General features: G+C 36.7%; 1 protein-coding gene and 1 pseudogene across 4 annotated transcripts in view; one reads left to right on the top strand and one right to left on the bottom strand.

Annotated features, from left to right (window-relative positions):
• The window catches only part of AGTR1 (angiotensin II receptor type 1), a 45120-nt gene extending 25947 nt beyond the window's left edge, over positions 1–19173 (bottom strand). For 2 of the 4 annotated variants that reach the window (XM_063602970.1, XM_008951889.5), the window contains exons 1-2: positions 18654–19173; positions 8764–8847 (exon numbers count right to left, since the gene is read on the bottom strand). The gene's annotated coding sequence lies outside the window, so the exon portion shown is untranslated. The remainder of the gene's footprint in view (positions 1–8763; positions 8848–18653) is intronic. The other 2 variants (XM_063602972.1, XM_063602973.1) reach the window with 2 other exon arrangements.
• Positions 19174–20213: 1040 nt separating this feature from the next.
• Positions 20214–21750, top strand: LOC117979791 (large ribosomal subunit protein eL38-like; annotated as a pseudogene).
• Positions 21751–24296: the final 2546 nt, after the last annotated feature.

The following is a 24296-nucleotide window of genomic DNA, read 5'->3' as shown; positions in this document are numbered from 1 at the left end:
ACTCAAAGAAAAAACCATAATCTTGCTTAAAATGCAACTTTGATTATTCCACTCCTTGTGACTTAGAGATGTTTGTTTTCTCTAAAATGCTGTATAATATCTCTTTTCAGGAGAGAAATCAGTGGCAGAAGGATTTGAAGGAAGTTGTGATGAACTCGCTTTTTTTTTTAAATTAGGAATGAAAACTTCTTGTTTAAGGTTATGTATTGCATACTCTCAAAATGTTCTAGTTCCTTACATGGCTGGTTTTATGGGATGTTAGTAATATAAAAGGTGCTGGGAAATAAATTCCTGTATAGTTATAAATAAATAACTGTATTTGCACTAGTTATAAATAAATAACTGTATTTGTACTATTAACCAGCCTTAGGACCTGAAATTTAACCAGGCTTAGGACCTGAAATTCTACTAGATCTTGTTCTCTTTGGATTATATTTCAGTTTAAAGAGCCACATATCTCTGTCAACTCAACACAACCCGATTTCTAGGAGCCTCCTTTTTAGTTCTGTGAGACCAGGGCTTCTATGAGACAAGTATGGTTCCGTTGTGGGATAGGGGAGACTAGGAAAGGGAGTATAGCTGAGGAGCTCTGCCCAGGAGGACAAGGGCACTGGTGGAGTGCTCTGAAAAGGGCCTTGCTGAGGACCACTTTACCCCTTCCCTAATGTTGCTTAGACCTGTGGATCTCTGAACACAATTCAGTTTAATTTGCTAAAAAGGCATTTCCATAGGATACGGTTTGGGGGTAAGTGCCACTGTTGCATAGCATTTAAGTATGCAGCTGTGATCTGGGTTAACAAAATTCTGGATTTCCATCAGGGTACTAGTTGTTTGAAAGTTATCCAAGTCACAAACTCTCTAACGGTCAGAGAAATATGAAGATTAAATTAAATTAATTAATATAGTCACAGGTTCTCACTAAATGATAACAATTTTTAGCACAAAGCACATGTATATATGAATACAAGGGTGAACTAACTTTCTTATGGTCCAATTTTTCTGATATTAAAATACTTTCTAATGATAGCATTTAATTACCAATTTACTTAGATTTAGAACAATTTGAAATATGCTTGCTAAAATCTTATTTGACTAGAACAGTGACAATAAGCAAGAATAATGGCATTTATTTTTATCAGAGATTGCATTATTTTCAAAGCCCTTTAGGCCACAGCATCGAGCTACTATTGTTTTTCTCAGATAAAGGAAGCTGCATTTTTTTCTCATTCTACTCATGATTATTTCTTATTTCTTACTCTGGGGGATGTCTCTAATGGAGGCTGGTGAGGCAGCTACCCGTTTGGGGGAGACATGACATCACAGATGCTTGTCTTTTCCTTGGCTCCCATCTGTTGGAAATAGTAACTAAGTCCTCTGCCTAAGCTGGTAGGAAAGGAGCTGTAGAAAATCAAATTAACAGGAGAGAAACTATTAGTCTTCATTTTCTTGTTTTCAACCTGCGAACACAGATTGTTAAATATGCCTATTCCCTAATCCTCATTAGGAAATCTTAAAGAATAGCAGGACATGAAAAAAGCATGGGGATTATGAGAAAATGCTACTATTGAAAAATAACACAAAGTGAGGATAGTTTTCTCTCATTCAGATTATCTGTACATTTTTAGAGTTAGCCTATTTGAAATTTTCCATTAAATAATTTTATTCCTACTTATATGTGGATGGATGATACACACACAATCCCAAATATATAATTTTATTTAGAATTTTCTTATTAGACTTGGAGATAAAATAATTTAAATGGAATAACTAGTACATGACATTTTGCACTCAGTGGTATCCCTAGGACTTGTTTGAATACATTGCTGTATTTATCTAAAAGGGCAAAGCTTTCATTAAAAATAATCTAGTGGCAATGTTGCACAGCCCTAATTCTCTACTACATGAAAAGTTATATTTTCAGGCCCAGAGACACAGGATTACAGGTCAGCGATAGGCAATGCATATTTGAAGTATACCAAAAGCACCAAATAAGGTAGTTGAGTATCCAGAAGGAACTGACATAAAATGCAGGGGTCTAATTACTAGAGTCATTGCCACAGAACCAGTCATCGATGACTAAATGATGCACCTGGTTTCTTGGGAAAATCTGCGATTTGGGGAACATTTCACTACACTTCAGAGCATTTTAAGTCTTTAAATCATTTAGCTTTTAAAATCCCACCCATTTCTCCTGTTCTGGCATCCATTCTAAATATGTCTCTAGTTCCTGTCAGTTCATACTCTTCAATACTTGATTTCACTTTTGTTATCCACTCTTCTCTGTGGTTTCTGAAGACCCTGGCATACTCGCTGTGCCTTGACTATGCCAGCACATTGCTGCCTCAAGGAATTTGCATTTGCTCTACCCTCTGCCTGGAGCGATCTTCTCCCAGATGTCCACATAGCTTCCTCCTTCTTCCTAAGGAGACCTTCCCTAAACACCCTTTTTAACCTGAAGCCTCCCTTCCACTTTATTTCCATTTTCCATGCCATCCAACATATTATAAATTTTACTTGATTGTTCTCATCTTTATGCACTGGAATGTAAGTTTTATGAGGCCAAGCATTTTTGTCTACCTTGCTCACGACTTTGTGCTCAATGCTGAGAATAGTGTCTGGCATGTAGGTGTCCAAAAACACTGATTGACTGAAACACAATAGAATCTGCTGCAAACTGTAGCCCTAAGTAGGAATACCTAGTGCTTAATATCCTCTTTCAGTAGTATTCCTATCATCATGACATTTCTTTGATATTCTTATTCTAGAGGCAAAGGGAAGAAACTTTAAGTTACCTCGTAACTGTTCAATAACTAACTTCTAGGTCATGATAGTTGCAAACTGAAGTGCCATTGGGATTTGGGCAGTTAAATAACTGTGTGAAACACCCAGTATAAGGCATTAAAGAGTGCTAGAATCTGTGACAAATAAGAAAGTTTATATATTGCCCTACGTAAAACCATTCAGATTTGAAAGAGAAATTTAAAACATAGCCCTGTCTGAACAAAACCTGTCTACCTGTGGTTTCAAAGCCCTTTTTGGCTGCCAGTTGTGGCCAATAGGGCCACAAGGACATTTTCTAAGTCATACTGGGTTTTTTTCTACCTCTTTTCAAATATATTCTCAGGCTTGGGTATGTGACTGACTCCACATCAGGACAGGAATACTCAATTGATCAAATCTAATTACATTTGCTTCCCAACTAAATTGTGTATCACCTTCCCCTCTTGTGAGAGGAATGGTTCCTCTTGGGTCCTCGGCATCTGATTATTGCAAACCTAATTGATTTGCGACATTTCATTAATAAAGTTAACTAAAACTAATTATACATATTGAGTAAAAGTTTCCTGTGAAATGAATTTTTCTATTTAGCTTAAGGGTTCTTAATCGTTAGACTGAATTGTTGAGGAAGATTGCAGAATTACTTTCTCTTGGGAGACATACATATATATATATATATATTCCCCCCCTCCAACCAATATGGATTGATGGATGGTGATACCATAGAAACCAAAACAGAAAAAAAATGATTAAATATGAAAGTTAAAGATACTGAAGCATTGTCCTAAGAAAATAAAACTGCAAAATAGGTCACACAGATCTCTTTAAGATGTTAAATTAGGCCTGTTGTATTTGTCACATTATCTTAAGGGGTTTGAAATTCAAATTTTCACATGTATCCACATTTATTGTTTTATTCATAGTGTAGATTTTTCCTTCACTTCATTGGTGAATATTGTATTTCTCACTCTTTCAGAGAGTATGTTTTGTCTAATTCATCCATCTATTTAAATCTAAATTCTAGCAGAAGTCCAGGGGGCGCCTCCTACTACCTCAGTTGCCCTAAACTCAGCTGATACATTGTGAGCCAGTATTTTCCACAGGATCATTTCCAGCGCTCCTTCTTTGTTTAGTCATGTATAGATAAACATTCTGTAAGTGAAAGGAAGACTAGCATTCATTAATGGTTCAGTGTTGAATAAAATACGGCTGACCCATTACTGCTATACAATCACTTTGTATATCACATGAGATGCTCTTATGATTAATAATCTGAATTTGCATTGCTTTCACTTTCCCGAAGCAGACTAGATTTCTTGCTTTGCATTGTTAAGGAAGATACTTAGCTGTTTTATCTTCCCACTCTGTTCACTGACCAGGCTGGAGGGACCAGGAGGCAGCAAACTGCCCATCTTATTTTTCCTTTTTGACCTGGGAGTATTACTGAGGAGCAAAGGTGCAAGCTCTAGATCAAAAGACAGCTCTTACCCCCTGACTGGTTTCATCTACAGTGGCTCTGTTTTTTTCTGGTGTCTATACTGTGTGCAGAAGTATTTTGGCCTTGCCTAGAGGTGGGGAGGAAGAATGCTGCTTTGGATTGGATTTTGGACTTGCAATACCTTGTTCCTGTTGTCCCAGTTCTCTGGGTGAGTTGAACATTTGTTTAGATTCAGGAAAGGCACTGAGGCCCAGTTTCAGATAAATAATTATTTTCCACCGGGTCTGCACTGTATTATTACATTTATGAGATATACTAGATCTTTCTGGAATTTAAAAAATGACTCATACATTTAAATCTTCTTAAAAGTCTTAAAAGGAATGACTAATTGAAGGGAAAAGACAACAGCACTCTTGATTCCAGCTAAAAGCCTTTCCTGTCAGCAAAACAGGGCCTCTAAATTTAAAACCTATTTCTTTGAGCTCTTTCAATTGTTAAAAATATTAATATTGGTTGGGTGCAGTGGTTCATGCCTGTAATCTTAGCATTTTGGGAGGCTGAGGCAGGAGGATCACTTGAGGCTGGGGGTTCCTGAGCAACCTAGGCAATGTAGCAAGACGACATCTCTACAAAAAATTAAAAAAATAATTAGCTGGGCATAGTGCATGTGCCTGTAGTCCTAGATACTTGGGACTACAAGTATCTAGATGAGATAGGAGGATGGCTTGAGCCCAGGAGCTTAAGGCTGCAGTGAGCTATGATCATGCCACTACACTCTAGCCTAGAGGACAAAGTGAGACTTTGTCTCAAAACTATCTGTCTATCTGTCTGTCTCTCTATCTATCTCTATTTAAATCTAATTTAAATTATTATTTTCTATAGAGTTATGTGCTAAGCACATCTGGCTGTATTATTTAAGCAAAGAAAGAATGTTACTGAGAATTGTGTGAATAGTAGGTTATTTGGAGTAAACATGTTTCCTAAAGCAAGCTTCATTTCTGTTTATTGAAAAAAAAACCCAGGCACAAATGACTAGCATTTATCTTGCTTTTGTTTTCTGTTAGTAAGATTCTGCGATTAATATTTAAAAATTCCAAACTGGTTCCAAACTTATTTTATTTATGCTTTCATTGAAAAATGATACTATTAAATGTGTAAAGGAAATATCAGCTGGATATTTATATCCCTTTTTCACAGCTAGTTATATAGCTATTTCAAACCCTTGATGCTTTGATGACTCAAAGACAAATTTGTTTTTAATTTTTTGCCTTATGTAACACATGATCATTAGTCCAGGAACTAAATGTAATTGAACTGCTAGGTATAAGTGACTGGAAAGTAACTGAGACTCAAATTTTATTAATGTTATCGTATTAGTGACAAATAGTGATTAAGAACTTTAAGAATACAGCAGGATCATTATATTGATGAAAAATGAAAAACTACTGTTATCCGTGACTGTGTTAGTCTATTCTTGTGTTGCTATAAAGGAATACCTGAAACTGGGTAATTTATAAAGAAAAGAGCTTTAACTGACTCCTGGTTCTGCAGGCTTACAAGGAAGCATGGTGTTAGCTTCTGCTTCTGGTGAGGCCACAGGATGCTTACAATCATGGCAGAAGGTGACAGGGAACCAGCATGTCACATGGCGAGGGCAGGAGCAAGAGAGAGAGGGGGGAGGTGTCACAGTTTCAGAGCAAGAACTCTTTCATTAACATGGGGAGGGCACCAAGCCATTCATGAGAGATCCGCCTGCAGGATCCAAACACCTCCCACCAGGCCCCACCTCCAACACAGGGGATCACATTTCAACATGAGATTTGGAGGGGCAAATATCCAAACCTTATCAGTGACATACAATTTAAATAAAAATAAAGGCTTCTAATATGTACATTTTTATTAAAAAATAAAATAAGAAGTATTCTACCCCTTATTTTGTTTGGCTTTCTAACTGGTTAAAAAATCAATTAATTATGTCTATCCAATGGTGAAATGTTTATCATTATTGGAAAACTAAAGAAAATCTTACAGAATTTTACAGAAAGTAACGAGTAAGGAAGAAAATATTGGCCTTTAAAAATGATCCTACCTCTTTTTTACTTTTGCTTACTTGGAGCTGTCAGCGATGTTGGTAACCAAGCCAACAGCCATATATTTTAGTTCTTAATATAACTGTGGGTACTTCTTTTCACAATTTTAAGAAATCAAGAACTGCAACTTTAGAAAAGCACATGAAACATTTAATCCTATATATTTTAATATGCAAACAAACAGGAAAAACAAAAAATGGTCTGTGAGAGCTGTATATTAGATAATCTAACACTGAGGAAATCAGAATTTCAAAAGTATTAAAAACTTCCCAAATAAGTTTAAAAGAGCAGAAAACCTTCTTACCAAGTGGCCATGAAAGTCTGCTGCATTATTAATAAGTGTGTTTACAGCAGTACTGTCCAGTAGTACTTCCTATGATAGAAATGTTCTAAATCTGTGTTGTCCACTAACCACATGTGTCTACTGAGCACTTGAGATGGGGGTAATGCAACAGAGGGGCTGAATTTTTAGTTTAATTTTAATAAATTTATATTTAAATGTAAATAGCCACATATAGTAAATAGCTACCATAATGGATGATGCAGGTCTATAAATTTTAAGCCATTGAATACGGTTCTTTATTTATTCATTTAAATGTGCTAATCAGGTTTTTCCCATTTGTCATGAGTAGATTTCAGCATAAAATTTTTGGTCCTGTAAAACAAGCTCTGAAGTGCTGTTTACATATCACTAGTTTAAATCAATAAGAGATCAGAGTTCTGTAGTTTTAAGTTGGTAAAAGTTTTAAAGGGAGATTGCAAAGTTCAGAAGGTCCTTTTGTGAACACTTTTTGTATTTCAGTATACTGCCCACAGATTGAGATAGGGCCTTGGAGATTATTTTACAGGAAAACCAGGGCAAAGTTGCTAATTAATATTAGAACTGGTATAACATCAGTTCTTTGACAAACAAAAAATAGCTTCTTAGAATTAAGTATGTTTTGCTTATTCATCTGAAACTTAAAGGTTTGAAAAAGTTTAAAATTTCACAGAATGTTTTCTTCCATGTTTTGTTATTCCTAAGCAAAACATCATAGTTATTTTGGAAGCTTTGCTACAAATGTGTGAATGTTAGAAACCAAAGACTTCCCAAATAGAGTAGAAGGAAGGCTGATTCCAAGAATCACTTCCAGCAGGAACCCCCTGGGTAAGTGTCCTGCTTTTCCTGCTAGTGGGCTGATGGGATATCATGGGCGAAACTCCTTCTGTTCAATACTTTTAAGATGTAAAATAAAGTATACTGTCTTTGTGTCATCCTAGGATATGCATCTTAATACACTCTTTCCAGAGCTGGATTTTTGCAGAAAATCTGCACAGTCCAGATTCCCAAGCTTCGCTATACCTGAAAAAAACAAAATCCGAAAAAAAACCTCCCAAAACAAAACATCCCTAAAGATATCCATTGACAGAACTCTGTAAAGTGTTACTATTTTTATCTCCAAGATTAAAGGCATTCTAAATAGTTTTCTAACACCACCACTGTGGAGTACCTTCCAGAAAATGATTCCTACTTGCCAATCTATTACAGCAAAGAAGAAGCATCCCTCTAATATTTATCTACCCACCCAGCACCTACGTATCTATCCTCTACTTTGATAAAATGGGTGCACAACATGTTCAGAATAGGACAAGCTACTCTTCATTTTCCCTGGAGGGGACTAGGAGACGCCCAGGGCTTGTTCTGTGAACTGAGTTTTTGTAAGGAGGGGCATGGGGAAATCTTATTAGTTAGGTAAATCCCGGACTCTTGTTATGAAAAATATCACATAGGCCCATGTAAGAAGAGTTAGATAGACAAAGCAGTCCTGGCTAACCCTGCTGAGCTCCACAACAGGTTGTGAGAGAGTTTAATGCCCTGCCATGTGACTCATGCCTGTAAAGAGGCTAAGAGGGCACCTCCATCTCCAATTTCACATTGTCTTTTTTCCTATATCTCATCATTGGAGGAAGGTGGAAGTTTGTGAGAATGAAACTCCGAGACATTTGGGTTTTCTGAAGGTGAGAAGGTCAACTGTTAAGGTTTATGGTCTTAACACTTCCGAAAGTGAGCACTGGGGTATCAAAGAACCCAAATCGCCCAGGAAGTAGCCGACAAGAGAGTACAATCATTTCCCTTCTGGTCCTCTTAAGCCCTATACAGGAAGAACACTGCTCAAAGGAATCACCTGTGGCCATGTGGAGTCCTTGCCAAAGGACTTTCTCACATGATTCATTATCAGTACATGAATGGAAATAGCTTAGTAATTCTGATGTTATTTATGTTTAAAACCATATAAATACAAATGCTCTTAATCTGTATATTGGAGGGGATGTGGTAACACTGGGATTTCATTATTTTCTGCTTCCTCTACTTCTTTCACAAGATAATGGTGTGTGTGGGTTTTTGCGCTCTCCCCACCGCTGACACATTAGAGAAAACTGCTGACAGACCCACTGCTGTAGATGTAAGGCATTTACCTGGTGCCGACTTTCTGGGATGGCATCAGTGAGTTATTCAGATAAAAACCCAGCCATTTTAGATCAATTTGTCAAATATCAAACCTAAAAAGAAAAAAATGATTAACGCATTCCACTGAATATAGTCAGGTTTTTATTTTTTAATTTACAGAGTAAGCTTCCACACTGCATCTTAAGAGTGTTTTTGAAGGGAGTGAAACCATCTGGTTCACATCAAGAACATATTTTTCCTTATATAGAGCTAGACTGCATTAAGTGGTGGGCACAGGATCTCATCATCTTCCTGCCTGTGGTCAACATCTTCCCCAATGGCCTTGTAGATATACATTAGGCAAAGAGAAAAAGAACGTTTTAGGGTAAAATAGTGCAGTCTCATTCCTAGCCATTTCTTTCTATAGACATGGCTACTAAATGTTAAGAATATGAAAATAGATTGGATTTTTACTTGTGAATCTACAGCTAAACTTAAATGATTCTATTACTTAGTATAAAGCTTATGCACATTTTATTTTACCATAATTTAAAAAATACCTTTTTAAAAGATTACCTTTTCTGTTTTTCTTTTTCCCAGAAGTAATGCTAACGTGTCGTATAAATGTCAAGTTACAGAAGGATGTAAAATAAAAGTAAACATATCCTTACCCTCTATTACTTTTCTCTGCATTTACTTCCCAGAGGTACTACTAATAGTTACCTATGTCTCCTTCTAGGACTTGCATACACATGCATATAAATATGTATATTCATAAAAAATGCATACAAATGCATATAAATATGTATATCTATAGTTTTTTCTTTTTGTACATCATAGTATTTTCTTTTGTTTCATTTATTTTACTTATGATGGCTAGCAGATTTCCTACATCAGCATATATAAATCTACCTCATTCATTTTGATGGCTGTACAATATTTCATTCATTGTACTCACACATAGTTTATTTAACCAGTCTGCTATTAATGAGCCTTAATCTTTTTTTTCAGTTTTCCTTTTGGCTGCTACAAAAATGTCCCAATAATAATATTTACATATATGCACTTTTGTACTTATATGAATGTATCTATATAATAAATTCTAACAGACTGTTGAACCAAATTGTTTGTATATGCTAAGTTTTTGATAGATATTCATAAAATGTCCTCCGTTAAGGTTATACCAATTTATAATACCAAGAATCTGGGTTTTATCAAATCATTTTTTCTTTATCTGATAAGTAAAAGGTATATCTTTGTTTTGACTTGCATTTCGTTAATTATGAATGAGGTTGAACTTCTTTTCATTTTCTTATTGTTTCCATAGTAATTCTTCTACGAGTTTGCTCAGCCATGGCTTTTGCTCATGTTTCAATTAGGTTGTTTATTGTCTCTCACATTAAAGAGCTCATGTTATGTTAAGGAAACTTGAATTTTACATGTAATGGCTGGCAAATAGCTTTCCCAGGTTTCTTGTTTAGATGATAACTTTGTTTATGGTACTTTTTACTGTATAAGCATTTATTTTTATGTAGTCAAATTCATCAGTATTTTTAATTATATATAGGGGGATTTTTTAAATAAGAAATTTATTTAAAGTTGAAGAGTTATTCAAGAAGATTGTATATAGGTTAATTTTTAAACCAACTTTAGCATACCAACTTTAGCATTGTTATACAGAATAATGTTAGCATTGGAAGGATCTATTAACAAAAGAAAGTTCCCATAAAATGATTTCTTCTATAAAATATCATGACCGTGTGAATTCTGTGGACTCTTTGTGAGACACTAGTGTATCATAGAAAAAAAAAATGACAGAAAGGGTCAGATTTATAGTACCATTCTCCAGAGAGTTAATAGTAGTTGTCTAGTACCTAAAATCTAGAGTGAATTATAAAGTAATAGAAATTCCAAGACAAATAGAAAGTAAAAAATATAAAATCAATAGAGATTCATTATAGAAAATTTTGTAGGTACATACAAAAGAAAGAAAGAAAAAAATCATCCTCAAAAGCTCTTAAGATTTGTTGTATATTGTTCCTAATTTTTCTTATTGGCTCCACAGATATGCATGCATTTAAAAAACATGTAAGTGATTTTACTAACAAATCAATCCTAACATAATTAAATGAATTTCATTAAGATGCCAATAACCCAAGACCTTAATGGCACCTTGACAAGCATCTACCAGGTATACACATACATGGGATCACACTTACGATTCATATGTTATACACTGATTTTTTCACTTACTATTATCTTTACTTGCCACTAAATATTTTAAAATATATAAATTATATATTACATTTTATATTTATACAAAATATATAACAACTGTAATGTTCTATCATATGGCTTAAGTTAATGGAAATTAAAAGGAATAGGAATAACTGTGTGTTCTCTCAAAAATCCATTCTGGTAACTCAGTAGATAATAGACCAGGACATACTCAAGAAATCATTACCCAAGAATCACATCTTTTTCATTCATGATAAAGTGGCAGCAATTAACTGTGTAACTGAGGGCTGGGAGACATCATGATAAAATGTGTTTTATATGAAGTGACATCATTTGAATGGGAAAGAGAGTTAGATTATTAAAGCTGGGTTAATGGAAAATTCTCATTCTAAGGGCAGGAGCATTTGAACTGATGGCAAGAAGAATTTGAGTCAAAAAGTAAAGTATATGTGTTGATGAAATTATAAGTGTGAAGGAAAATATATGTGCTGATAAAGTTGTTAAGTATATGAAATTTACTAGAAATAATGCTATGCTATGAGAATTTTTCCAACTGTTAAAAAGAAAAAAATGCTATGCTAATGAGATTTTTTCCAACTGTTAAAAAGAAAACCTTGTGCAGATTGCATTCAGCCACAGCCACAAATATTGGGGCTTAGTGAAACCAGGGGACTCTTAGGGGCTACAGAGGGTGATCATTGGTACTTTATTTTTTATTAGTACTAAGAAACTCTGCCTGCTATGTGTAAGATATCTTTTGGGTATTTCTCCTTCTTTCAAACTTCCACTACTTGTCATGATGGCAGCCCTGGATTGATTTTGCCCTAACCCATAACTTACAAATTAGATGTTGTAATGTCAGTGCTACCTGAATATCTACAGTTCTAGATTCAAGGAGCTGGTGAAATTTTATCTCCTATGAATTTTCTCAATACCATTGAAAAAGTGGCTGCTCAGTCCTGTTGGCACAGGTTTCCCCTCAAACATTATCCCAGGGAACCCATACACACCTGTCTTTTGACCAACATCAATAAGCCCCTGTCAAAACAGGAGATATTTGGACGGATCCAACTGATGGCTGTCAGAGAATCTACCTGCACTGGGTGAAATAGCTCAGGGACTGAATCATTTGGGGAGTCACTGGCTTGAGCATTGATTGGTTAGTAACTATATTTTACTACATTTTTGTAAACCATGCTTGTAGTAAATAAGCATTTATATTAAAAGCTGAAAAAGTAATATGTAATTTGAGTTGGAATGCCGAACAGTCTATGTGTATGTAGAAAACAGAAAATAACTTGTTCAATCCAAGGGAGAATTTACTTTATAGCATGAGAGCACCAAAAAGTAAACAGAAAATTTTGGATTTTTATGGGAAAAAATAGAGATATCAAAAGTTATTATTATTATTATTATTATTATTCGAGACAGGGTCTTTCTCTGTTGCTCAGGCTGGAGTGCAGTGGTGTGATCATGGCTCACTGCAGCCTTCACCTCCCAGACTCAAGCAATCCTCCCAACTCAGTCTCCTGAGTAGTTGGGACTACAGGTCCCAACTACTACATGGTGTGCGCCACCATGCTCTGGTAATTTTTTATTTTTTGTAGAGATGGGGGTCTCAGTTTGTTGCCTCAGCTGGTCTCAAACTCCTGGCCTCAAGTGATCCTCCCTCCTTGGCCTCCCAAAGTGCTGGGATTACAGGTGTGAGCCACCATACCTGGGCTCAAAAGTTAATTTTTAAAAGTATGTCATCTACTATTTTTTTAAAAAGCTTTATTGAAGTATAATTGATATACAAAAAGCATGCATATAAAAATATATTTTAGTGGATTTGGACAGGCTGTCATAGTTTTGGTATTTTTTCAAACAGTTAAAGAAGGAATTTCTAGAATTTCCCATTATTGCACTTAAAGGTAAGGTGACAGGAAAACATTAGATCAAAATGGAATAGATCTTGTTTGCTTTTTTTAAAAAAAAATTTATGAGGGAAACAGATTTTGATCCCAAATTAAAACTTTAAATAAATTTTCAAATAATTAGTTGGCCTTAAAAAGTAGGTAGCCCAGTATAGAGCAGACACTGTAGGTAACAGCTAAGAGAACAGGCAATGAAATTAGAATTCTTATGTTTACATCTCGACTGTATCAGTTACAGCTTTTGGGTAAACTACTTATCTCATTATTACTTGGTATCCCAATCTATAAAATAAGGATAAAACAGCAACTATCTCACAGGGTTGTTGTGAGGATTAAATAAAAAAAATTTAAAGAAAGACTGAACGTTGTGTTTGGCACATTTATGTACTCAATAAATATTAGCTTTATTAAAAACGTTAGTTAAGAGCCAAGAAAACACCTCTTCATAATTATTCTAAACAAGCCACAGGTACGGTACACTGTGTTTCTTTTCCCTTAATGTGCATTTGAATCACCTGAGGATTTTGCTAAAATGCAGATTCTTATGCAATCAATGGGTCTGGACAGGGTCTGAGATTCTGCAGTTCCAACAAACTCTCAGGTGATACCCATGATGCTAATATGAGAACTGGGATATGTGAGATCATTTTAGATGGTTTCCTCCTAATTTGTAATACAATGTGTCTCAACAGGGGGAATGAGGACAGGGGGAGAAAAGAAGGTGTGGATGAAATGTACAGATTTCATATGCCCCCTGGGTGATTCCAGTATTCTTGTCTCACCTGCCTCTGTCATCTTAAGAACCATCGATTTGATATTTCAACCTTTTATTCTTTTTAATTTTTTCTTTCCTTACTCTTTTCTCCACTTTACCCTTGTCATTGCTGCTGTAGACTGAAAAACTGTATTCATGCTTAGCTCTTCAATTAGCAAGACAAAAGCATCAAATTTGTCATTGTGTGTAATAGGACAGTGTATCTAAATGAGATTAGAAAAATTATTTATTTCTTAACATTTCTTTTTTAAAATATAAAGGTCTGAAAATGTATTTAACATTTTCTGTAGTTTTAGCCAAAACACAAACAAATAAGCAACAAACAGGCAAGCAAGTGACTCCGTGGAACATTTAGTAAAAGAAAACAAGGATGCGTTAGGTGCCGTCCATACTGTCAAAGGAGTTATAATCTCACGAGGAGGGGAAAGGAGCAGTGGTTATTACAGAAGTGGCCAGAACCAAACAGTGTGACCACTTTAGACACTCCATCTGGTCTGAAAGGCAGGACAGAAGGAGGGGCCATTTTTAAATGGCTTCCCACCCTACTAGCATTAGACTATTAGAGACCCATGCCAAAATATGTGCTTAGCTTGACTACTATCTCTCTATGGCAAAGACCATTTTTATACTTTGGCTTGTGTCCTCAGGGCCTAATATCACTCAGATCCACAGTATTTCCTCTGTAAGTATCTGCAGCTGTTGTTGATATATTTTATAGACATAATTCTTCATTTTCCAAAGTAGATAAGAGGAGCTTTGACTAATATAGAATCAGAAAATATCTAAATAAACTTAGCAAATTAGCAACAATAAATTCTCTTTAAAAGTACAAAATCATGCCAGGTGAGGTGGCTCGTGTCTGTAATCCCAGCACTTTGGGAGGCCGAGGCAGGGAGATCACTTGAGGTCAGAAGTTTGAGACCAGCCTGGCCAACATGGCGAACCTCTTCTCTACTAAAAATACAAAAATTAGCTGGGCGTGGCGGCATGCACCTGTAATCCCAGCTACTAGGGAGGCTGAGGCAGGAAAATCATTTGAACCTGGGAGGCAGAGGTTGCAGTGAGCCGAGATCATGCCACTGCATGCCAGCCTGGGCAACAGAGCAAGACTCTGTCTCAAAAAAAAAAAAAAAAAAGGTACACAATCATATGTGCATTTCTCAATATTCTTATTTTGTACTTAAACATACAGAGTACTTAAATCCATTGAACTAAATAAAATTTCTACATTATTTGGTGAAGATGAAGGCATCTATGTGTGTATAAGTGGACAAGAAATCACATAAAAGTTGACTTAAACTGAAAGATTATTAATTCTATGATTTTAAGTTTTAAGGAAATCTAGAATTGGGACTTGAAATAGGAAGGCACATTGTAATAATAGGAAACAAGGCACACTCATTTTTTACCCATTTTCCAAACTTTTAAATGTTAAAAAAATTACATGTGAGATTAACAACACAATAAAAACATTCTTGGTAATAGGAAGGAGACTGATAATCACTGAGAGATTCTAGACATTTGTTTCTACTTAAGACAGTTAGAGAATGCACCTATCGAAGAAACAAACATAAACAAAACAAAAACAAATTCAAACCCTTCTAAATTAACTATAAGAATAATGTAATCATACAGCATTTATACTACATAATGAATTTTTTGTTACTTAAATATTTTGGAAGACAATTTTGATTTTCATATGCAAGAAAGTTTTTCCTCATCTGAGCATCTGCTTTGATAAGAAGAAAAATCCCATAGCAAATATTTTAATGTTAATACAACCACAGCTAGCAGCAATAGTCACTAGTCCTTTTATGACTGTTCTAAACATATACTCTGTTTTCTATTTCCAGTTGTCTAATTTGTCACTAACGTAATAACTAGGGAAACATCTGGCAATTTATAGTTCTTTAAATTATAAGATTTTTTTTCTGTGATTGAAATATTGCATTTTAGAGCTTTAATAGGATAATGGTAGTCACTTGCCAATTTAGTTGAATATTACCTTAAGTCCCTATAGATATTCCTTGATTTAAGATGGCTTTATATATTAAGCTATTAAAAAGTTGATTTTTAGAAGCTAAAGTTCATATTATGAAGAAAACAAACTGTAAAGTGATAGCTAAATTTAGGATACAAATCGATCAAATTTACTGTTGCTTATCAGAGATTGAGTATACTGCTTTAACAAGCAGCTACAGTGAAAAGAAACACAAACCACATAATCCAATGATCTTAGGCAATTTTGAAAAAGAAACATTAGGAGAATTTTGAAGGAAACTAATAGCATTTTCCAATCATCACGTGTTGGAAAGCTGATTTGTCAGTTTGCTAGATAACATGGGAGAAAAGTGTTCCTAAGCTGGGCTTGGACACTTGGTCACATTGTGTTGCTCTGGCTCCATATTTGTTTATTGACACAGCGTATCTTCAAAACAACGTTTTAATCTTTACAACACTTGGACTGACTTCAAACTTCTAAACACAATTCTTAATTTGGTAGCCTACTTGGGAGACTCTTTGGCATTCTCCAGTCATGACTGACCAGAAAAAGGGCTAGGTAAACTAATAAGCATGCGGCTAGAGGGCAGGAGCTCGCATTAAGCAGCCAAAACACCTAAATGTGAGGGGTCACTATTTTTGTCCCTGTAACAAATTCGAAAGCAAAATACAGCAACTCTCAGTTTTCTGCTTGAAAGGACACTGTGGCAGCACAGATAAAATGACAGCAGACATGCATCATGCATTTAAACTATGAGTTTTAAATTCCTTCTCAGCTAAGCATTTTACCTGGGCTTTGGGTAAGTAGCAGAGTAAACTTTTCTTCCTTATTTTCCCTCTAGCATAGGGGAAAATTAGTCATTAGTATTAATTAGTCATAATTGAAATAATACCAGCAGTCGTAAGTAGCAGCAGGAACAAAAAACCAAAACAAAATTATATACACAAATACTCACACAACTCTGACCCCAAACTAGAAAGAAGAAAAAGAAAAGTGAGAAACCTGAACAACCCACAAATCTGCCCTTTTCTGAATACTGACCCACGATGAGAGAGAGAAAGACTGAAGCTTAGAATGCTGTGGGACAGCAGCATTGCCGCAGCACCTGTGACTGAAAGACATTTTGCAAATCGCAAGGAAGACAAGTCTTCCATTGGCATCAGTGGAACCGGTGGAAGAAAACCAATTTTCTTCTGAGTTGGATGATGGAAGAGTTGATTCAGTTTAAGGTCAAAGAAGAGCAGAACCAGAAATCAAGGCCTCAGGATGGGAACAAAGAACAATGAAGTCAGGGGGAAAAAAAAGGTGGCGGGGAGAGAGAGTGGGTAACAGACTTGAAACTAAGAATCACAAAACTTAAGCAAATGTTGAGACCTAGCAATTATGATGGGCAGTTTCTATAACCTAGCCTTAAGCTTAGACTTTTATTTTAAAGCAATAACCAAAACAAAAGAAATTAAGGAATTATATCACTGGAGGGAACCTTATGGGCAGAGACTTGAGGTTCAGAGTTGTGAAATAATGCTCTTACTATCACACAGCAAGTTAAGTGGGAGTCTCCATTTCCCTTCTCCCCATGCTTTCCTGCCCCTGCACTGTCAGGAAGGGTGGTGGAGAGGAAGGAGAAGGTACCAGGGCACCCGGGAACACATCACAGCCTGAGGACAGGTTATGCAGGTGGGGCCTTTATAGCTAGGGAAACACCAGAGAAGACAAGGGAAGTATGGCAGTTTCTTCCTTAGAGAAGACTTATAAGGGGGTTAAAGCATATGCTATGGGAAATAAACACCTGGAGATCCAAAACCCTCAGGTGGTAACTAATAATAAGAGAATCATGTTGGGATGCAGCATCTTCAGCGGGAAGCACAAGTTGCTCAACAAAGTAATAAAATAGATCAATAGGGTGCCAAATTTCTTGCCTCTTACTATTACTTTCTCTTCTCAGAATGACACAGGAAATAAATGTAGCCAAGTCCCAAATTTGATCCCAGTACCCAAACTTTCATTAAAAGAGGGCTCCTGAGTGGGGGGAGTAGGTTTTTAATACTTAACGAGGCTATCAGCAAACAAAGAGAAGAGGCCCAGGTGGGCTCAATAGCCAGGTCACAAATGGTTGCCCAAAAAAAAACGGTGCAGAAGGAGACGCCTTGGGGAAGAATTGCTGAGGTCTTCGGGAGACTATAGCAGGCTGGCACTATGGAGATGTTTACCTGGACATTTAAGAAAATTGGAGGATGGAGTTGGGTGTCGGGCAGTGACCTGCCAGAGGCTCTGTTTAGTCCTGGAAGCAGAAGACCTTTTGCTAAAATTCTGTCTCAGTTACACACATGCATTGGCTAAGGCTGTAGGGATTGGGGTGTGGAGACATCTTGCTTCTCCTTCCTCAGTTTGATTATTCAAAGGACATCTGGGAACCCTGAGGGTGGGAGAGTTTGGCCCAGGCTGGAGCGATGTCCCGTGTCTAGGACCCACCGCTATGGTTTGCAGGGAGAGAGCTAAAGGGACGTGAGCAGTGCAGGGACATTGACTGGGAAGCAGAGGGCGTGGATGGAGACACTCTTAACTTCACCTCGAAAGTAGCACAACTTTTAAACGAACGCCTTGCAGAGTCATACCGGCTTCCCGCTCAGATGATGGCTAAAATACAAGAGTTAACTAAAAGCCTCAGGAAGAAAGTTTATTGAATTGCATCTTATTTCTGTAGATTTCTTCCTTGCACTCGGAAGAGTTTGGTTAAAATGGATTGAGAATTTCGAGGCACGTGGCAAACAAACCTACCTTGTTCCCTCCCATTCCAGAAGCCCCTCACCTGATTTGGGAAAGTGTGGCCAGCTCCAGGGGCAGGCGCTGACCAGAACTATGGTCGCTCTTTCCTTGGTCCCCGAGAGCTTCCCAGTATAGAGCCAGCAGTTAGGACACCGTGACATGAAACTTAGCACCCCACCCTTGAAGTCCCCCAAGCATGCCTGGCGGTCCGCGCGGACTCACCCGCGCCCCGGGCGCTGCGTCACGTCCCGCCGAGGGCCGGCTGCGCTGGTGCGGGTCTCCCGCCCGCCGCCTCGGCGTCCCGGCTGTGCGCCCTCACTCGCTGGGTCCGCTCCAGCCGCTCCCCATCGATCACCGCCGCGGCCCGGCAGAGCTGCTAGCGGCGCGCCGGTCCAGACGTCCTGTCACTCGCTGCTGCCTGGGGTCCTGGCTGTCAGGCGCTGGAATCATCGGCGAGGAGGCAGCTCCGAATTTATAGTGAGGGGCGTTGCTGCTTCTTGGGTTCCGGGGGACGAGGCTCTGTTTTGCATTCCCTCCTCCTCCGCCCCGCCCCGGGAGACCCTCCCGGCCCAACCTCCTCCCTCTCGGGATACTGACGGCAGCAAGGATGATGCCACAGTCGTCCCGTGTCAACTATCAGATCAGCGTTCACCTGGTCCCGAACCCCGCCTAGCGAGGGGTCGTGAGGGAGAGCGAGCTGGGGGTACAGGAGTATCATTTCCTGCGGAGATTCGTGTTCTTCAACATTTTTTTTTCTGAACTTGGAAAACTTTTAAGGACGAATTAGAGAACTTCTTTCTCTTTCCTATGAGTAACTCGAACTTTGGTAATACAGTTGTGGATCATAGATTACATGGATTAATTCCAGGGTTATGAAATTCAAGGGTGGACACTCATTTGTTCCTATTGGACATGCTACCCAAGTTGCATTTTAAAAATGTATTTAAAAAACCCAATAAATATTTAAAGAAGAAATAATATCAATTCTTCACAAACCCTTCCAAAAAACAGAAGAGTAAGGATGATCTCCCAACTCATGCTATGAGGCCAGTATCACCCTGATAACAAAAGCAGATAAAGACATCACGAGACTACAGATCAATATTTCTTAAGAGTATAGATAAAAATTCTCAACAAAATGTAGGCAAATTGAATCCAATAACATATGAAAGGGACTATACACCATGGTCAAGTGAGGTTGATGCCAGAAAGCAAGATTAGATTAGTTTACCAAAAATCAATTAATGTTTGATAGGTGAGTAGGGTGACTGTAGTTTACAGTAATCTATTGTATATTTCAGAGTAGCTAGGAGAAAATAATTTGAATGTTTCTAGCATGAAGAAAAGACAAATATTTAAGGTGATGGATATGCCAATTGCACTGATTTGATCTTTATATGAATGCATTAAATTATTGCATGTACCTAAAAAGTCCTGTCACTCGCTGCTGCCTGGGGTCCTGGCTGTCAGGCGCTGGAATCATCGGCGAGGAGGCAGCTCTGAATTTATAGTGAGGGGCATTAAATTATTGCATGTACCTAAAAAGTGTACATCTATTGTGTATCAATAAAAATAAAATTAAAGAAGTAAAAAATGGACAAAGCCTACATGATTGTCTAAAAAAATTTTTAAAAACTATTGGACAAAATTCAACACTTTTTCATGCTAACACTCAACAAACTAGGAATAGAAACTTCCTCAAACTGTAAAGTTTATTTATGAAAAACTTAACTAATATCACACATAATAACGGAAGAGAACGTTTTTATGTCTAAGATCAGGAACAAGACAAAATGTCTAGTCTTCCCATTTCTATTTAACTTTGTACTAAAGGTTCTAGTGAGGGCAATTGGACAAGAAAAAAAGATAAATGGCATCCAGATTAGAAAGAAAGTAAAACAATTTCTATTTGTAGATGACATGATCTTGTATTAAAAAGCCCTAAGGAATCAATTAATTAACTATTAGAACTAAGAAACAAGTTGAGCAAGTTTTTAGAATACAAGATCAATATACAAAAATCAGTTGTATTTCTATACACTAGTAATAAACAATCAACAAATGGAATTAAGGAAACAATTCCACTGTTGGCTTCTCACCACTTGCAGTGTGGGTCTGTGTACTCTCCCTGCCTCACATGCTGCCATGCCTCAAAAAGTTAAGGAGATCAAGGACTTTCTGCTTACAGCCAGGTGAAAAGATGCCAGATCTGTCAAGGTCAAGAGAAATAAGGATAATGTGAAGTTTAAAGTTTGATGCAGCAGATACCTTCATACATTAGTCATCATAGACAAAGAGAAGGCAGAGAAACTGAAGCAGTTCTGGCACCCTGGTTTGTTAGAGAAGGAGATGAAATCAGACACACTGATTTGAACTGTGTTAAAAATTTAAAAATTCAAAGATAAAAACAATTTTACTTACTATAGATCAAAAGAGTAAAAATACTAAGAAATGACCTGGTGTAGTGGCTCACTCCTGTAATCTCAGCACTTTGGGAGGCCGAGGTGGGTGAATCACAAGGTCAGGGATTCGAGACCAGGCTGGCCAACATCGTGAAACCCTGTCTCTACTAAAAATGCAAAAAAAAAAAAAAAAAAAAAAGCCAGGCGTGGTGGTGCATGCCTGTAGTTCCAGCTACTCAGGAGGAGGAGGCTGAGGCAGAAGAATCGCTTGAACCCAGGAGGCAGAGGTTGCTGTGAGCTGAGATTGTGCCACTGCACTCCAGCCTGGGTGACAGAGTAAGACTCCATCTCAAAACAAACCAACCAACCAACAAAACAAAACAAAACAAAAAAAACCCTAAGAAATAAATTTAACAAAAGGATCTAAAACTTGTAGTCTGAAAACAAACAAAAAGAATTGTTGAAATAAGGTAGACCTAAATAAATGGAATGACATTCCATGTTCTTGGATTGAAAGATTTAATATCGTTACAATGGCATTAATCTTCAAATGATCTACAGGTTAAACAAAATCTCTATCAAAACCCAGCAAGCTTTTATTGCAGAAATGAATGGAGTTATCCTAAAAACATGTAGCAGTGCGAGGGGCCCAGAATAGTCAAGACAATTCTGAAAAAGAACAAACTTACCAATTTCAAAATTTACTGCAAAATTACAATAAACAAGACAATGTGGTACTGGCATAGCAATAGATAGAAAGATCAATGGAACAGAATTGTGTCCACAAACTAAACCCTTACATTTATGAGCCACTAGATTTTGAAAAGGGTTGAAAAAATGCAGAATGAGTAATCTTTATTACAAATGGTACTGGAATAATTGGATATCTGCATGCAGAAGAATGAAGTTGGACTCCTTATAATACCACATGTAAAAATTAAGTCAAAATGGATCATAGACCCAAGCTTAAGAGAAAAATTATAAAACTCTAAATAGAAAACGTAGGAGTAAACCTTTGTTACCTTGGGTTATGCAAAGCCATCTTAGATACAACTCCAAAAGCATAAGAAATACAAGAAAAAGTAGGTAAATTAATTTGATTTCATCAATATTAACAGCATCTGTACTTCCAAGGGTATCAAGAAAGTGAAAAGAAAAAGCCAAGAATGTGCGAAGATATTTGCAAATTATATACCTGATAAGGACTTGTGTACAGAACATATAAAGATAATAAAGCACACACAAAGATAATAAAAACACCATTAAAAATGGTCAAAGGATCTTAATATACATTTCTCTAAAGAAGGTAGACAAACACATAAAAAAACTCAACATTATTAGCCAGCAGGAAAATGCAACTCAAAGGAACAACTAGGTATGATTTTAGGCCTACTAGGATAGCTATAATCAAAAAGTCAGATAGTAACAAGTGTTGTCCAGAATGTGGAGAAATTGGATCCCTCATATATTGTTGGTGGGAATATAAAATAGTGCAGCCATTTTGGAAAACAGTGGCAATTCTTCAAAATGCTAAGCATAGATAGAGTTACCATATGGCTCAGCAATTCCATTCCTAGGTATATACTGATTAGAAATGAAAACATATGTCCACACGAAAATGTAGACGTGAAAATTCATAGCAGCATTATTCATAATAGCTCCAAAGCAGAAATAAGTCAAATATCTATCAACTGATGAATAGATAAAATGTGATATCTCCATACTATAGGATATTGTTTGGCAATAAAAGGGAATAAAGTACATGTTACACATGGAAGTGCCTTGAAAACCTTGTGCTAATTGAAAGAAGCCAGTCACAGAAGAAGACATATTATATGATTTCATTTATATGAAATATTCAGGAGTGACATAACTGTAGAGAATTTTGATTGCCTAGGCTGAGAGTGGAGGGGTAGGAGGGAATGGTAGTGTCTGCTAATTGGACGATGATAAAAAATTGTACATTTGATTATGGTGATCATTACACAACTTTTGTATGTTTGAAAACATACAAAAAACATTGAACTGTACATCTTTGTTAAAAGACAAACCTAGTCAAATTAAATTTAACAGTGCTTAATTGAGCAAAGAATGATGTGCAAATCGGGCAGCCACTGAACTGCAATAGGTTCAGAGAGACTCCAGCACTGCCTCGTGGTTGAAAAAGATTTATGGGCAGAAAAAGGAAAGTGACGTACAGAAGACAAAAATGAGGCACAGAAATAGAATTGGTTATAATTTGGCATTTGCCTTATTTGAACACAGTTTGAACAACTGACCACCTTAGATATGCTGAAACTCTGTGATTGGCACAAGAGTAGGTTTCAGTCTTTTCAGCATCCAGTTAGGTTACAGTTCACTATATACTGAGAAACTTTTAGGCCAAATTTAAAATACGTAAGGAAGCAGCTTTAGGATAAACTTAATTTAATTCTTTAAATGGGTGAACTGTATAGTATGTAGAGTATATATAAGTAAAGCTATTTTAAAAAGGTAAAATATGAAATTTGTGTAGATGAGTAAAGACATGAATGTCTGACTTTTGTTTCTTGCTTCCAAGTTTCTGAAGAGAGAAGAGGGGCTCAGTTCCTATCTTTCATGCAATGGCTAACACCTCTGTGCTAGACCACATTGTGGATCAGGAAAGTAATATAAATTATTATTAATTAAAACCTATTTTTAAAATAAAGGTTTTTATTTAGCAACATACCATATGTTGAAATGACTTACATGTTTTGAATTTTCATTAAATTAAAAATGGCAAATTTACTTAAATATAATCAAGCATGTAGTAAGCATAGGTTTCTGCAGGAGAACTTTCTCAGAATGCAAACCTGAGGAAGACATGGTTCCTGAGTCCTGAGTATGGTGACCCAGGAGGGTTAGCATTCCCTTCTCCACTGGATTGTGCCTCTGCGACAGGGCTCTGTCTTATCAGTTCACTGTATTCCTGGGTTAAGAAGTTCTTTGAAGCCAATGAGAACAAAGACACAACATAACAGAATCTCTGGGACACATTCAAAGCAGTGTGTAGAGGGAAATTTATAGCACTCAATGCCCACAAGAGAAAGCAGGAAAGATCCAAAATTGACACCCTACCATCACAATTAAAAGAACTAGAAAAGCAAGAGCAAACACATTCAAAAGCTAGCAGAAGGCAAGAAATAACTAAAATCAGAGCAGAACTGAAGGAAATAGAGACACAAAAAACTCTTCAAAAAATTAATTAATCCAGGAGCTGCTTTTTGAAAGGATCAACAAAATTGATAGACCGCTAGCAAGACTAATAAAGAAGAAAAGAGAGAAGGATCAAATAGACGCAATAAAAAATGATAAAGGGGATATCACCACTGATCCTACAGAAATACAAACTACCATCAGAGAATACTACAAACACCTCTATGCAAATAAACTAGAAAATCTGGAAGAAATGTATAAATTCCTCGACACATACACCCTCCCA

Source organism: Pan paniscus, chromosome 2 (genome assembly GCF_029289425.2).
Source record: "Pan paniscus chromosome 2, NHGRI_mPanPan1-v2.0_pri, whole genome shotgun sequence".
Classification (NCBI taxonomy): Eukaryota; Metazoa; Chordata; class Mammalia; order Primates; family Hominidae; genus Pan; species Pan paniscus.
Note: the sequence above shows the minus strand (reverse complement) of the source record. Positions and strands in the feature narration are given on the sequence as shown.